The sequence below is a fragment of the Tamandua tetradactyla genome, chromosome 16, assembly GCF_023851605.1.
Source record: "Tamandua tetradactyla isolate mTamTet1 chromosome 16, mTamTet1.pri, whole genome shotgun sequence".
Classification (NCBI taxonomy): domain Eukaryota; kingdom Metazoa; phylum Chordata; class Mammalia; order Pilosa; family Myrmecophagidae; genus Tamandua; species Tamandua tetradactyla.
The window spans coordinates 80,027,480-80,039,733 of NC_135342.1; the positions used below are offsets into that span (position 1 = coordinate 80,027,480).

The 12,254-nt window shown below is 58.0% G+C and overlaps 1 protein-coding gene across 3 annotated transcripts in view; it reads left to right on the top strand.

The window, feature by feature from the left end:
* The window catches only part of GSE1 (Gse1 coiled-coil protein), a 399,288-nt gene that overhangs the window by 226,880 nt on the left and 160,154 nt on the right, over window positions 1–12,254 (top strand). The window lies entirely within an intron of this gene.

The following is a 12,254-nucleotide window of genomic DNA, read 5'->3' on the forward strand; positions in this document are numbered from 1 at the left end:
AGTGGGACAGTCACCTTCAGGGTTTCCAGCTGCACCGGCCTTGCCCATGCCCGGGGTGGGCGTTTTCGTCGTGGTGTAGCGAACCCAGGCCCCTGCTGGGCCCCCTTCTAGGGGCAGGAAAGGAGGAGGTGAAGGTTGTTTCTCTCCCCACTGACTTGCAGAGGTGGAGGGTGGGGGGCGGGATTTGTAGTTTAAACTCTCTCTGACTCGCCCCTTCCCAAGCTGTCCTGGCACCCCCCTGGGCCCAGCTGAGAGGGGGAGACATCATGGAGCCTGCTGCTGACCACGCCACCTGCCGTCAGCCCCCGTGGGAGAGGGGCTCCGCAGGGCTCTGGGGCACAGGGGCACTGCTGCCATGAGGCTGGTGAGAAAGTGGCCGTGGGCAGGACAGGGGCCACAGGCATCCTTAGGCGCCAGGGACAGTGACTCAGATAATGGAGAGACGTTGCCAAGGACCCTACAGGGTGGCCTGATGACACAATGGGAGCACGGTGGCAAAAGGCCAGCCCCCTGTTGGGTGAGGCTGGATACCCTGCCCACCAGGTGCTCTCCTGCTGGCCTCTTCTCCAGGCTGGCTGGCGAGGGGAGGGGAGCTGGCTGTGGTCCTTGCCTGGTTGGCTGGCTTGGGGAACCGGCCTGTAGACCAAATACCCAGAAGCAGGTAAGCCGGGGAGCCCCCCCTGCACCCCACCCCACCCTCCCAAGGCGAGGCCAGGGGAAGTGATGCTGGGGTCTCCAGGGCCCCTCTCCACTCCCTGTACCACCTCCCATCCGGCCCCCTCGACTCTCTGTGTACACCTCCCCGCCTCTTTGAACTGGGGCTTTGAAAGCTTTTTGCCTTTTGAAAACTCAGCAGGGGAAGAGTCGTTTGTGGAGAGGTCGTGAACAGTTGATGATTATAGTCCAGTGGGTAGAAACAGCTTAAAACAAATCCCCATCCATCAGATGTCAGCTTAGGCCGTTTGCAGTGCTCTCTTGGGGGGCCGAGTGGGGCAGCAGCTTAGACGAAAGGGGGGCCTTTTTTCCCCTTTAAACTAAATGAACCTACAAAACTTTCCTCTTATTTAGGTGTTTGATCATTGCCCACTCTGTGTGACTCTCTCTGATTTTCTTCCTTCTGGCTACCTGGTTGGTGAAGGGGGCACAGCAGAGGCCCTGCATCCCATGGGACCTTGGCAGCCCCAAAAGACCCCTCACCAGCTGGGTGACCTTGTCCAGGTCAGCGGCATCTGGGAACTTAAGTTTCCTGCAGGATTGTCACGTGGGTGACACAGGGTGTTCACCAGGCCCAGGGGAGACATCCCTGCGTGCTGGCACCTCCCAGGCAGGTGGTGGGCCTGGTCCACAGGATACAGGGGTTAGATTCCACACTTCTCTCCTCCTGTCTGCCCTGACCCCACCCTGAGCCTGCTGGGTGCAGAGCTGGCCTCTTCAGAGCTGGAAAGGGCCCTCAGTTTGTTTCCAGAGCCTAGCCAGGGGGGGTGGGGGGAGAAGGTGGGGGAAGAGGGTCTCACGGCCTTACAGACCCCGTCACGGGCTCCAGGAGCCAGGACCATCCTCTCCCTGTGCTCTCTCATCATCTTCATAGAAGCTGCAGACAGGGAGACTTTGTGCCTTTTTGGTTTTGCAGATGAGGACACTGAGCTATGGAGAAGCTCAGCTCACCATCCCAAGCCACCCAGCTAGGAAGAGGCAAGGCCAGGTGGGAGGCCAGGCCATTCAACTCAGGGGACATCCCTGGCCAGGGAACCCCTGTGGTCCCCCCGCCGGACAGCTGGAGAAGTTCTGCCTTCACCTTTAGCCAGGGCCACCCCTCCGTTCAGGGCCCCTGCCTCCCCAGCCCTCCCGCCAGCTGAACCCTGCATGGCTTCCTTGCCATGCCCTGGCCACCCACCTCTCAGCTTGGTGTCACACATGTAAAGTGACAGAGAAGAGTGTGGGTGGCCTTGCACTCCAGACCTACCTCTACCTCACCATTGCTGTGTAATTTGGAGCAAATGACCTGCCCACTCTGTGCCGCAGTCTCCCATCTGTAGCACAGAGATTGGGGCACTGTCCTTCCAGGAATAAATGTGCCCATGCAGTGAGGATAATGATGGCTGGCCCGCTGTCGGGTTAATAAATGGCAACTGCTGTTACTTTTTCTGCCACCTGAAAAGCCTTGCTGCTTCGCTTTTCAGGTGCCTTGTGCTTGGAGGTCTGGCTTGGATGCCGTTTCCTTCCAGACGCTTTCCACATCCTGTCCAGCCTCCTCCTGTCCTGTGGCCATGTTGCTTTTTCCTCTATGGAATCATATCTTTGTATCCCTTTCCACTCCCCTGTCACACAAAACTCCTCGAGGGAAGGAGCTTTTCATTGTCATCTCAGAATCTCCCAAGGAGCTGAATATGCAGTAAGTGCCCAGTATATGTTTGTTGCACGATAAGAGGGTGACTGCTTTTCTGGCCAGAACAATGAACGTTTGGTCCCACTTCCTACCTGTTCATTGGGCGCTTTGCTCTGACGAATACTGGAATAACATCCGAAGTCGATGTGCATTATTTGGGATGCCTTAAAATTCACTCCAACCCCCTGAGGGGTGAACTCATTGGCAGTGGTGTAGACCCAGCCTTAAGAGCTTCATCCCTGGGGCAGCGAGAGAAGATTTCAATCTTGACAGCCCAGCCAGCCTCGGGCATGGTCAGAATGTGGGCACTGTGGGGTGGGCCATGTGGCCACTTACTGAAATAGTTTTGGGTGGATTACTCCCAAAGCCAGGTCAGACCAACCCAGCTTCCTGCTGGCTGCACCTGCCCTGTAAGGGGCCAGGCACTGGCAGGGAGGAAGCTTTCGTTGTGCATTGCAGTGAGATGGCTGAGCAGCAGTGATTGTTCCAGAAGCAAGAGTGGTCCCAGGGAGCCAGCAGAGAGCAGGCAGGTGCTGCCCAACCCCCACCGGTCCCTTGCTGTGGCTGCCACTGGCCAGTGGGCTCCAGCCAGCCTCTGCCACTGAGATTCTGTGGCCTCAAGGGGCCCTTGATGGCAGACACTGGTAGCCGAGCTTGTCGGTCTGTGGGAGCTGGGGGTGGCTGTTAGCAAACCCTTCAGATAGGACAACGCAGCAACAACCTCTGCCAGTGCTGAAATCCAATCGGGATGGTGACAAAGATGGCATCATACGTGCTTTTGTTTTCCAGTGAATGAACTAGACAAGCTGTTTCCAGGTTTGCAAATAAGTGATTGCTTTATTTTAAAAAAATCTCTAGAAACCCTCAGAAAGGAAAGAGGCCACTCAAGAAGTAGGATTGAGTTGATGGTTTAATTGCCAGGGTGCTGAGCTCGGCGCTGGTCTTCAGTGGCAGGTGAGAATGCCTGGCTGCAATTTGGGATCAGGGTCTAGAGCCACATGGCTTGGGTTTGTGTCCTAAGTCACAAACTTAGGTTTGTGTCCTAAGTCACATCCGTGGGTCCAGGGGCCGGAATTTGCACATCTCACTGGCTGTGTGTGCTTGGGTAAGATTCTTAATCTCCCATTTATAAAAGGAGAAATGATTGTAACGTCTATTTTGTTCTGCTTGGTTATTGCTGTGTAACAAACCACCCCAAAAGCGTGGCTTAAAATAACAGCGTTGATTTTGCTTGCGAATTTGAGGGTGAACTGGGCTCAGCCAGGTGATTTTAGCTCAGAGTCTTTTGTATAGTTGCGTTCGGATGAGTGCTGGAATCACCTTGAAGACTTCTTTCACATCCGTGGTGCCTGGGCTGAAAAGATTGCAAAGAGCTGGGGCTGGAGCAGCCGTGGCTCCCCATGTTGGTCTCTCCCTCTCTCTGTGGTCTCTCCATATGGAGACTTGGGGTCAGCTGGCCTTCTTACGTGGCAGACACTGGTCTCTTTTCTGACCCAGTGTCGGAGGTCACCCAACTTCATTTCCGCTGTGTTCCTTTCTCTGAGGCAGCCAGCAAAGCCTCTCAGGTTCCGGGGGAGGGAGCAGAGACTCTGCCTCCAAAAGGGAGAATTTGCAGACAAATTTTTAAACTGCCATATACCTCCTAGGGCTGTTGGGATTCAACAGTTAATATGTGCCAACAGTGCTTGGAATAGCAAAAGAACCTAGTAAATGTTAGTTCTTCTGAGAGCTGGGTCCCTGAGAAATTTTTTGAATCTAAAGAGATACAGAGTGGCAGAGGGGAGTGTACGGAATCATGGGACTTGCAAGGGGCCTGGGGTCATTGGCCAGCTGCTTCCCAAATTAGAAGCCCCTTCCTTTGTTTCTGGGAGAGACTCTTGGCCACCTGAAGCTGTTTCTCTCTCATCCTGCCTTGGGCCTTGGCCTCCTCCCCAGCACCATCAGCAGCCTCAAATCCACCTTGCCAGAGGCCCGCGAGGTGCAGGCACAGCCCAGCATGTGGCTCTGAGGCTACCTCTCACCTATCCAGTCTCTGTGCCCAGGGGTCCTGGGGCCGTTAGAACAGGGGAACAGGCTCGGAGGAGCAGTGAAGAAGCCAGAATGCAGCGTGGTGCCTTGCAAGGATTCTCTCTTCTTGGGCCTCCACCTCCCTAACGCAGTAGAGGAGGGCTGCCCTGGCCCTCCTCAGGCCTTCCATTCCAGTGTCCTGGGCTCAGCGACTCACCTCAACCCAGACAGGACAAGTCAGCCACACAAAAGTAGGCGGCCAACTGGAACCTGTCCACAGGCCCCACCGTCAAGGGTTAGAGGAGAGGGTTTGCTTCTCCTTTCTGCTTCCATCTTCCTTCCTGCCATGATATCTTCCAGAACAAAAGATGGCAAAGTGATTTCTTTTCCCAACTATCAATGGCTAGGACCATTAGCTCTGGAAGAAAAATGGGGCAATTTAAGTATTTGTTCATTTTTCAGGGTTTGTATGGGACCTAAACAAGGTCATTTGTGTAGAGCCTGATAACTCATAAGTGCTTACATGTTAGTGGTGGTTGTCGTTACAATTGTCCTCATAAGGCCTTCTAGGAACTTCTAGAATGAGGACGTGCCTGGAGAACGGCACGTATTCCACACTGGTAACTTGCGTCTTAGTAAGAGCACTAAGACTAGGCTCAACTGTGAGTAAAATGGCCATGGCTTAGACATGAGAACAGTTTACTCCACTTTTACCTAAATGTCCATAGATCTGCATTCCAGAGCTATAGGGTAGCTGTGTTCTATGATCCTCAGTAACTCAAGCTCCTGTCTTGTTCTGCAAGATTTCCTCATAGTCCAAGATGGCTGCGTGAGTGCCAGCCATCAGGACAGCATTCCAAACAACAGGATGGGAGAAGGGAGAAAGAAAGGTAAAAGGCATGGGCAAGCTGCCTCTTAGGAAGATTTCTAGATACTGCCATAGAATACTTCTGTAACACTTTGTTGACTAGAAATTAGTCGTGTGGCCCCTTCTCTCTTGGAAATGTAGTCCTAGTAAAGTACAGTCCTGGTAAAATGTTGATGGTGGGGCAAAAACCACCATATCCCAGGGAAAATGATGCCATCAGGAAAGTATGTAGAAGTATCTGGAATTCAGAGGAGGAATTCTCTTTCTTAAAACTATGTATCGTTTTGTTTCTTTCTTTCTCTGGGCACCTCCCAGCTGCCAGGGACCTGTTCTGCACATGGGAACCTTCCTAGGTGACCTGGTCCCCCTGGGTTTTCTTGGAAACAGCATCCTTCTGTGTGGCTGGGTGTGCCTGAGGGTGGCTGGGGCCCCAAATCCAGTCCTCTGTGGGGTGAGCCCACGGCAGGGAAGAGACCCTGACCTGTTTACATGGTCTGGCTCGGGACTTATGTTGCAAGTGAATGGGAAAGAGGCACCTTTGCCGCATCCTGCCCATACGCTGCCTCCTGAGGAATGGTGCCCTGGGGGTCTGAGTGGACCTCAGAGGACAGAGTGAATGTCTTCAAAAACCGAGATGGGTTGACGTAAAGCCGAGCGCCTTAATACCCTTGGGAAGGGGCCGGGCCTCTGGTCTGATTGGAAAGAGGACACGCCCCTCGTGTCCTCAAGTTAGGGTGCCTGGGGGGGTGCAGGGGTTCTGGGGGGAAGGTGAGCCAGCGCTCCTCAGCCTGTCCTCCAGCCAGGCAGCAGGGGTGCCCACCCGTGGCATCACTGTCATCTCTGGCCACAGCGACAGGGTCCTGGGGGTCACTTCTGCTGATTGCCACTGACCTCCTGCCCTCCCCTCTGACCCCTGTGCTGCCCTCGGCGGCCGCTGTGGGTCCTGAGCTCACTCTGAGGCTGAGGCTCACAGGGTGTGGGTGCTGGGGTTCCATTCTGTAGGTGGGTCTGTGGTCTGTAATCCCCCCTTCCGGAAGGTCCCTGGGGCCAGTGACGAGGTCCACCTGTTCACAGCGGTAGCCCCCCTCCCAGAACCTGCTGGAGCGAGCAGACTCTTGAATCCTGGGCTGAATGGAAGGGCCGCTGGGGCCAGCTGGGGTCTCCACCGCTCTGACTTGCCCTAGTTTACCTGCATGTTCCGCTGATGGTGGGAGCTAGGAGCCCCTTCCGTGATGGGATCGTCAGAGCCACCCGCAGAGGTGGAAATTGAGACCCCGGTGGGCAGGGGCCACGCTGGAATCCGAGTCCACACTGGGGGGGTCCACTCAGGTGGGGGATCGCCAGGTAGCCTTGACTTTGAGGAAGCAGCTCCGGCGTGTCCGTCACACACACCTGCCCGCTGTACCCCGTTTGCCTCTGGCTGGGGGGCTAACCCCTGGCACCTGTGACCCACATTGGCACAGCTGTGGTAGAAGAGCAATTGCACAGAGCTGCTGGGGAGAGCTGGGCCCATCAGGGGGCCCTGGGGACCCTGGGGAGGAGCTGCAGCCTCCCTCCCCCAGGTGGTGGGTGAGCTGGCAGGGTGTCAAGAGAGGGGTGCCACGCCCCCACCCCCCGCACACTCTCTCCCTTGCAGCCACCAGAGTGGAGAAACCCCAGTGACCCAGTCAATGTTTCTTTTAATTAGAGACAATTAAAACATTTTAATGGGTGGCAGTTTGGTAGCTTCTTTAGGAGGAAGTGGAGAGCCTAAACGGAACCTAAAAAAATAAAATAAAACCCAGTGAATTTTTAATAGCGATTATCTCCTGACACACGGTGCGTTGCCATCTGGCAGACACACGGACCCACTGGAGCTTGCTGCTGGGGGTGGGGAGGGCGGCGGAGGGAGGGGCGGGCGGCCTGGCCCTCCCGCTGCTGGCATGGAGGGGAAGCCCACCGGGCAGGCCACCCGGGGACGGCTTCTAGGGCACGTCCATGAGCTTGGCCACTGCTTGCTCCTCGTCCCCCTACCTGCCTGGGCTTTCTCTCTTAGAGCCCCGGCCCTGGGTTTGGGTTGAGCATGTCAGGTGGAAGCAGTTTGTCAGCTCAGAGGGCTACTAACTGCCTGGCACTGCCACAGCCAAGGCCACCTGACGTCCGCGGTAAGCACCCGAGGCCCGCCCAGCTCCGTCGCCGTGAGCCACAGCTTTAATACAAAGACGGTGCTGCACAGGGAGTGCGGCCGAGGGCCAGCTGTCCCGTCATTCATTAAAACCATGTTCGTGAAGCTGCTTTTCACGGCTGGGCTCAGGGATGAAAAGTGTCACCAAAGGCCAGAGGAGAAATCTTCCCGTGGGCGGTTACACCCAAGACATGTCAGCACTGCTGGCCTCGGAGGCCGGGTAGACCTTTGTGGCGTGGCTGTCCTGTGCACTGGCCTCTACCCGCTAGGTGCCCATCCAACCCCCATCCCGGAGTTCAGGGGGGCCCTGAGGAGCAAAATGGGCCCCATTGAGAGCCAGTGGCCGAAGGGAGGGGAGGTGAGCCTCAGGCTGTGTCAAGAGAGTACCCCAGTCGCCGGGGGCTGGGGGGGGCAGGGGGCAGAGACTTGGAGCCGAGGCTTAGATGGAGAGTGGGTGCAGGAGAGTGGAGGAAGGACAGGGGACTGGCAGAGCCTATGCCTACCTTGAGGGGTGGGTGTCTGCAAACCCATTTCACGGACCCTGAGCCTGAGCTCGGGGCCTCCCCAGTGCTGCCCACCGTGAGGGTCTTCAGATGTTGGGGGGATGGTTGTGCAGGCGGGACCCCCACCTGGGGTGGGCGTGGCCAGACCCTTGGCCAGGAGGATTTGACTCCAGGCAGAGGCTCAGGTGGGCTACAGTGAGGTGCCAGGGGGCCGCTCCTGTCACATACTGTTTGGTTGTCTCCTATTTTGGAGAGTAGAACTGAGAATTTTCACGTTATGCCTCCTGGGGTTGAGTATTTTGGGGAAGGCCAGATGCTTAGGTCACCTTTGCAGGGTGGTGGAGGGCATGGGTGGCCGTGGCCGTGCCGGCTGGGAGGGAGGGGCTGGGCCCCGGTTCCCTGGAGCAGCCCCGACCCCTTCAGGGCTCGGCGGGGGGCAGTGCTGGGTGACCGGGCTGCCCACCAGGCTTGAGGAGGAGAGAGGAATTTCAGGGAAGGTGTCCGGTCAAGACCCGCTTGACTTCCTGCTTTGTGCTGGAGCCCGACTGGGCTAAGGGTGGGTCCCCAAAGCCCTTGGCTGTTGCGTGTATTTGAGTGAGATGATCGGTACGCTTGTGACCCCAAAAAGCGCAGTGATGGCACCGCCTTCTCCTGCATTGTGCCCACCTCCTGCTGCTGCTGCTGATGCAGACGAGAGGCCGCTTCTCCGCACAGGGTTGCAGGTGAGGGGCAGCCGGCCCTTGCCTGGAGCCCCAGAGGCTGCCGGCTGGGCTGGGGTCTCGGGTTTGGGGCATGTTGCGTCAGTGCCCAGCTCGTGTGACTCCCCAGGGAGGCCAGTTGGGGCCCGGAGCCCCCCAAGACGAGCTTGCATGTACCCCATCTACTCCACTGTTCCTGTGGTAATAGTGTGTCCTGCCGGGTAGTCCAGGACCCGGCCCCCGTGCAGCCCCCGTGCAGCCCCTGTGCCCTTGGGCAGGCAGGTGAGCCTGCGAGCCTGCAGGGGGGCACCAGGGAAGGGAGCCATGCCCCCAGGGGCCCCGGGAATGCCTTGGAGTGGGGGGTGCATTTGAACAGATCAGCAGACCTCCTTCCCTCAGAACCTGTTTATTGAGTGCCAACTGCACGCCGGACCGTGCTCCGGCCCCAGAGCTCCACCACGAGTAGAGCTGATCTTCCAGGCAAGAAGCAATAAATGCACTGAGTCTGTAAACCTTAGGGTTGGTGAAGGGTGCAGAGTGCTGCGAAAATCAAGTCAGAACAGAACGGTGGGGTGGCAGGTCGGGGAGGTTTGCTAGTGCCCTGGGCTGCTGCCCCAGTGGCACACCTTCCTTGGCTCCCTCCAGCTTCGGGATGGGCTCCAGGCGTCCTGGGGGGTGGGGGGGTGGCTCTCTGCTCCACCTTCCAGGGCCTCGCGAGGGCCCTGTCATTGGATTTAGGGCCCTAAATGTCCCTAAAAAAGACGAGGATGTGCTCATCTCGAGACCTTCTGCCCAGGTAGGGTCACGTTCACAGGTTTCAGGGATTAGGATGTGGGTGTACGTTTTGGAGCCAGCGTGCAGCCCCTGCAGGAGGGAAGGCTCAATGAGAAGTAACACTTTTCTAAGCCGGGGGGGGGGGGGGGGGGGGGGGGGGGGGCGGGGCGAGCTCCCCTCCTCAGGGCACCCGCTGCTGGGCGAGAAGGACAGAGCACGGGGGCCAGGGCGGAGGTAGGGCACCTGCAAGCAGGCTCCTGCGAGGGGCCAGGCAAGAGGGGATGGCTGGGCCAGGCTGGGGCAGAGTTGTGGTGCAGGGGCTTGGACCCCATTCTCTGATCTCCCTGTGGGAGCTTCCTCCCTGGGCCTCCTTTGCCCCAAGCTGGTCTGTCCTCCCACGGATTTCTGATTGTCTTTTCATCCTCCCCAGCAGCCCCTCTTCCCTCCCCATCCCGCCAGGATGGCAGCTGTCATCCTGGGAGCAGGGAGGGGAACAGCTGGAGGGGCGAGGAGGGGGTGGGGGGGACTTGGGTGGCAGGGACGGTGGAGGGGCCATGCCAGCCTCTTGCAGGGAGTCACGTTTCATTTCTCTCTCTGCAGCACTTCCCACAATTAAACCCAAGCACCTCGTGCTGATGGCTTCACCCTGGGCTGCCCCATCCCCCGCAGCCCTCGCGCCCCTCCTCCTCCCCCCTTCCTCCTCCCTCTGTCCCCCTCCTCCCCTTCCTTCCATCTTCTCCCTGCTTCTCCTCTTGTCCCCTAGCCTTTCCAATCTTTCCTTCCCTCCTCCCCTTTTCCCTGCCCCCTTCACTTCTTCCTCCCACCCCTGCCTTCCCTCCCCTCTTCCCCTCCTCCCTTGTCCTCCCCCCCTTCTTTTCTCCCCTCCTCCTCCTCCTCCCCCTCTTCCCCCCCTTCCCCTCCTCCTCCTCTCTTCCTCTTGTCTCCTCCCCTCCTTCACCCTCTCCTCCCCTCCAAGCTGCTCTCTGTCTGGGAACAGAGCCCCAGAGGCCCCCCAGGAGGGCTGGGAGCGCAAGATGCCGTGAAGTCCTTGCGACAGTTTCCAAAATGAATGTTGCTTTTAATACTCCATCCTTCAGTCCTTATCTTCTCTAATTTATTGGACGTACCCGGTGGTGCTGATGGATTTGCAGCTCGGACCCTGGCGCCTGCATCTCGCTGTCATTTCCCGCGCCGCTCTGCTCCCCAGGCCCCCTGCTTTATCTCCCTCCTCAGTCAGGGCGACCCCCCAGCCTCCCTGCCACCGCCGATGGGGCCCGCGGAGGATAAATTGCAACTTGTAATAACGTTCCCCGATGGAGTCCCTGACCCGCCCCGACCGCCCCTCGCGGGTGGAGTCCAGCATCTCTGTCCCCTTCCCGTCCCTGCTGTTGGCCCGGGCCCCGCCCACCTCCTGGATGCGGTGGGGGGCAGTGTGCAGGGAGGAGGGTGTGGTGTCTTCCCGCCACCTGGGGGGCTCGCGCGGCTGCCCCTCCCCGGCCGCTCACTGGGGGTGGGCCGGGTCTGGCCACCGGCCGCCACCTGGAGGTCAGGCCGGTCTCCTGTTGTGGACGAAGCCTGTGGAGGGGCAGGAGCCCGGCTGTCCGTCCAACTCGGCCAAACCGAGGTGGGGACAAGAGAACCGAGGGGGTGGGCTCCGCCTGCGGGCCTGGAAGCTGCTGTCCCACGCCGGCCCCTTCCTTCCGCGGCCAGCTTATTTGCAGGGGGGCCCCGGCTCTTTCCGCGGGGCAGGGACGCGGCTCTCGGCGGCCATGGGACAGGTGTTTGGGCGCCATGCAGGCAGCTCTGCTGGGAGGAGATGGAGCGTCTTGTTTGTGTGGAAAGACAGAAGGGTAGGAAGGAGCCCAGTGTGGGGGGACAGTGGTTCTTGTGACCTGCAGGCTCCCACCGGACAGGAACGGGCTCCCCGAAGCCTGGGGTGGTGCCTGGTGGAGAGGCATGGGGGGCAGGGGGAGTAGCTCAGGCAACTTGGGGGATCCCGGTAGGGCCGGGGTGGAGAGTCAAAGCACCGGGGATGGCAGGGCCAGCACCACAACCCCCACCCTCAGCGAGGAGCGTGCACACCCCGTGGTGGTGGGTGGGCTTCATGCTCCATGCTGTCCGGGCCTGGGTGGGCGATGTAAGAGTCCAGGTACCAAGAATGAAATGCACGGCCACACAGACGTCCACGCAACTGTGTATAGCAGCTCCACTCCCAATAGCCAAAAGGTGGGACCTGCCCAGGTATCCCTCGACAGGTAAACAGATAAACAAAATGTGGTCTTTCCAGAGGATGGAACACCATTCAGCCATAAAAGGGAACGAGGCCCTGGCACTCTATAGTGTGCGTGGGACATTATGCCGAGGGAAATAAGCCAGATGCAAAAGGCCACATAGTATATGAATCCGTTTATATGAAATGTCCCGAAAAGGTAAATCCATTGAGACAGAAAGTTGATTGAGGGTTGCTGAGGGCTGGGGTGGGGGTGGGATGAGAAGGGGGTGATGGCTAAGGGGTACAGGGTTTCCTTTGGGGGTGATGAGAATCTTCTAAAGTAGGGTGTGGTGATGACTGTGTAACTCTAAATACCCTGAAAACCATTGAATTGTGAACTTCAGATGGTGAATTGTATAGTATGTGGAGTATATCTCAATGAAGCTGTTATAAAACAAGAATTTGGGGTGCAGAGCAGAGCAGGAGTTTCCACTGTCCCCATGATCAGCCTCTGCTTTCCACCCTGCCTTTTTTTCCCTGTGCTCCCGCCACACCAGCTGCTCTTCGTTTCACTCATGCCCGTCAGCCTCCTGGCTTTGCACATGCTGTTCCCACTGTCTGGAATGCGTTTCCCTGTCCAAG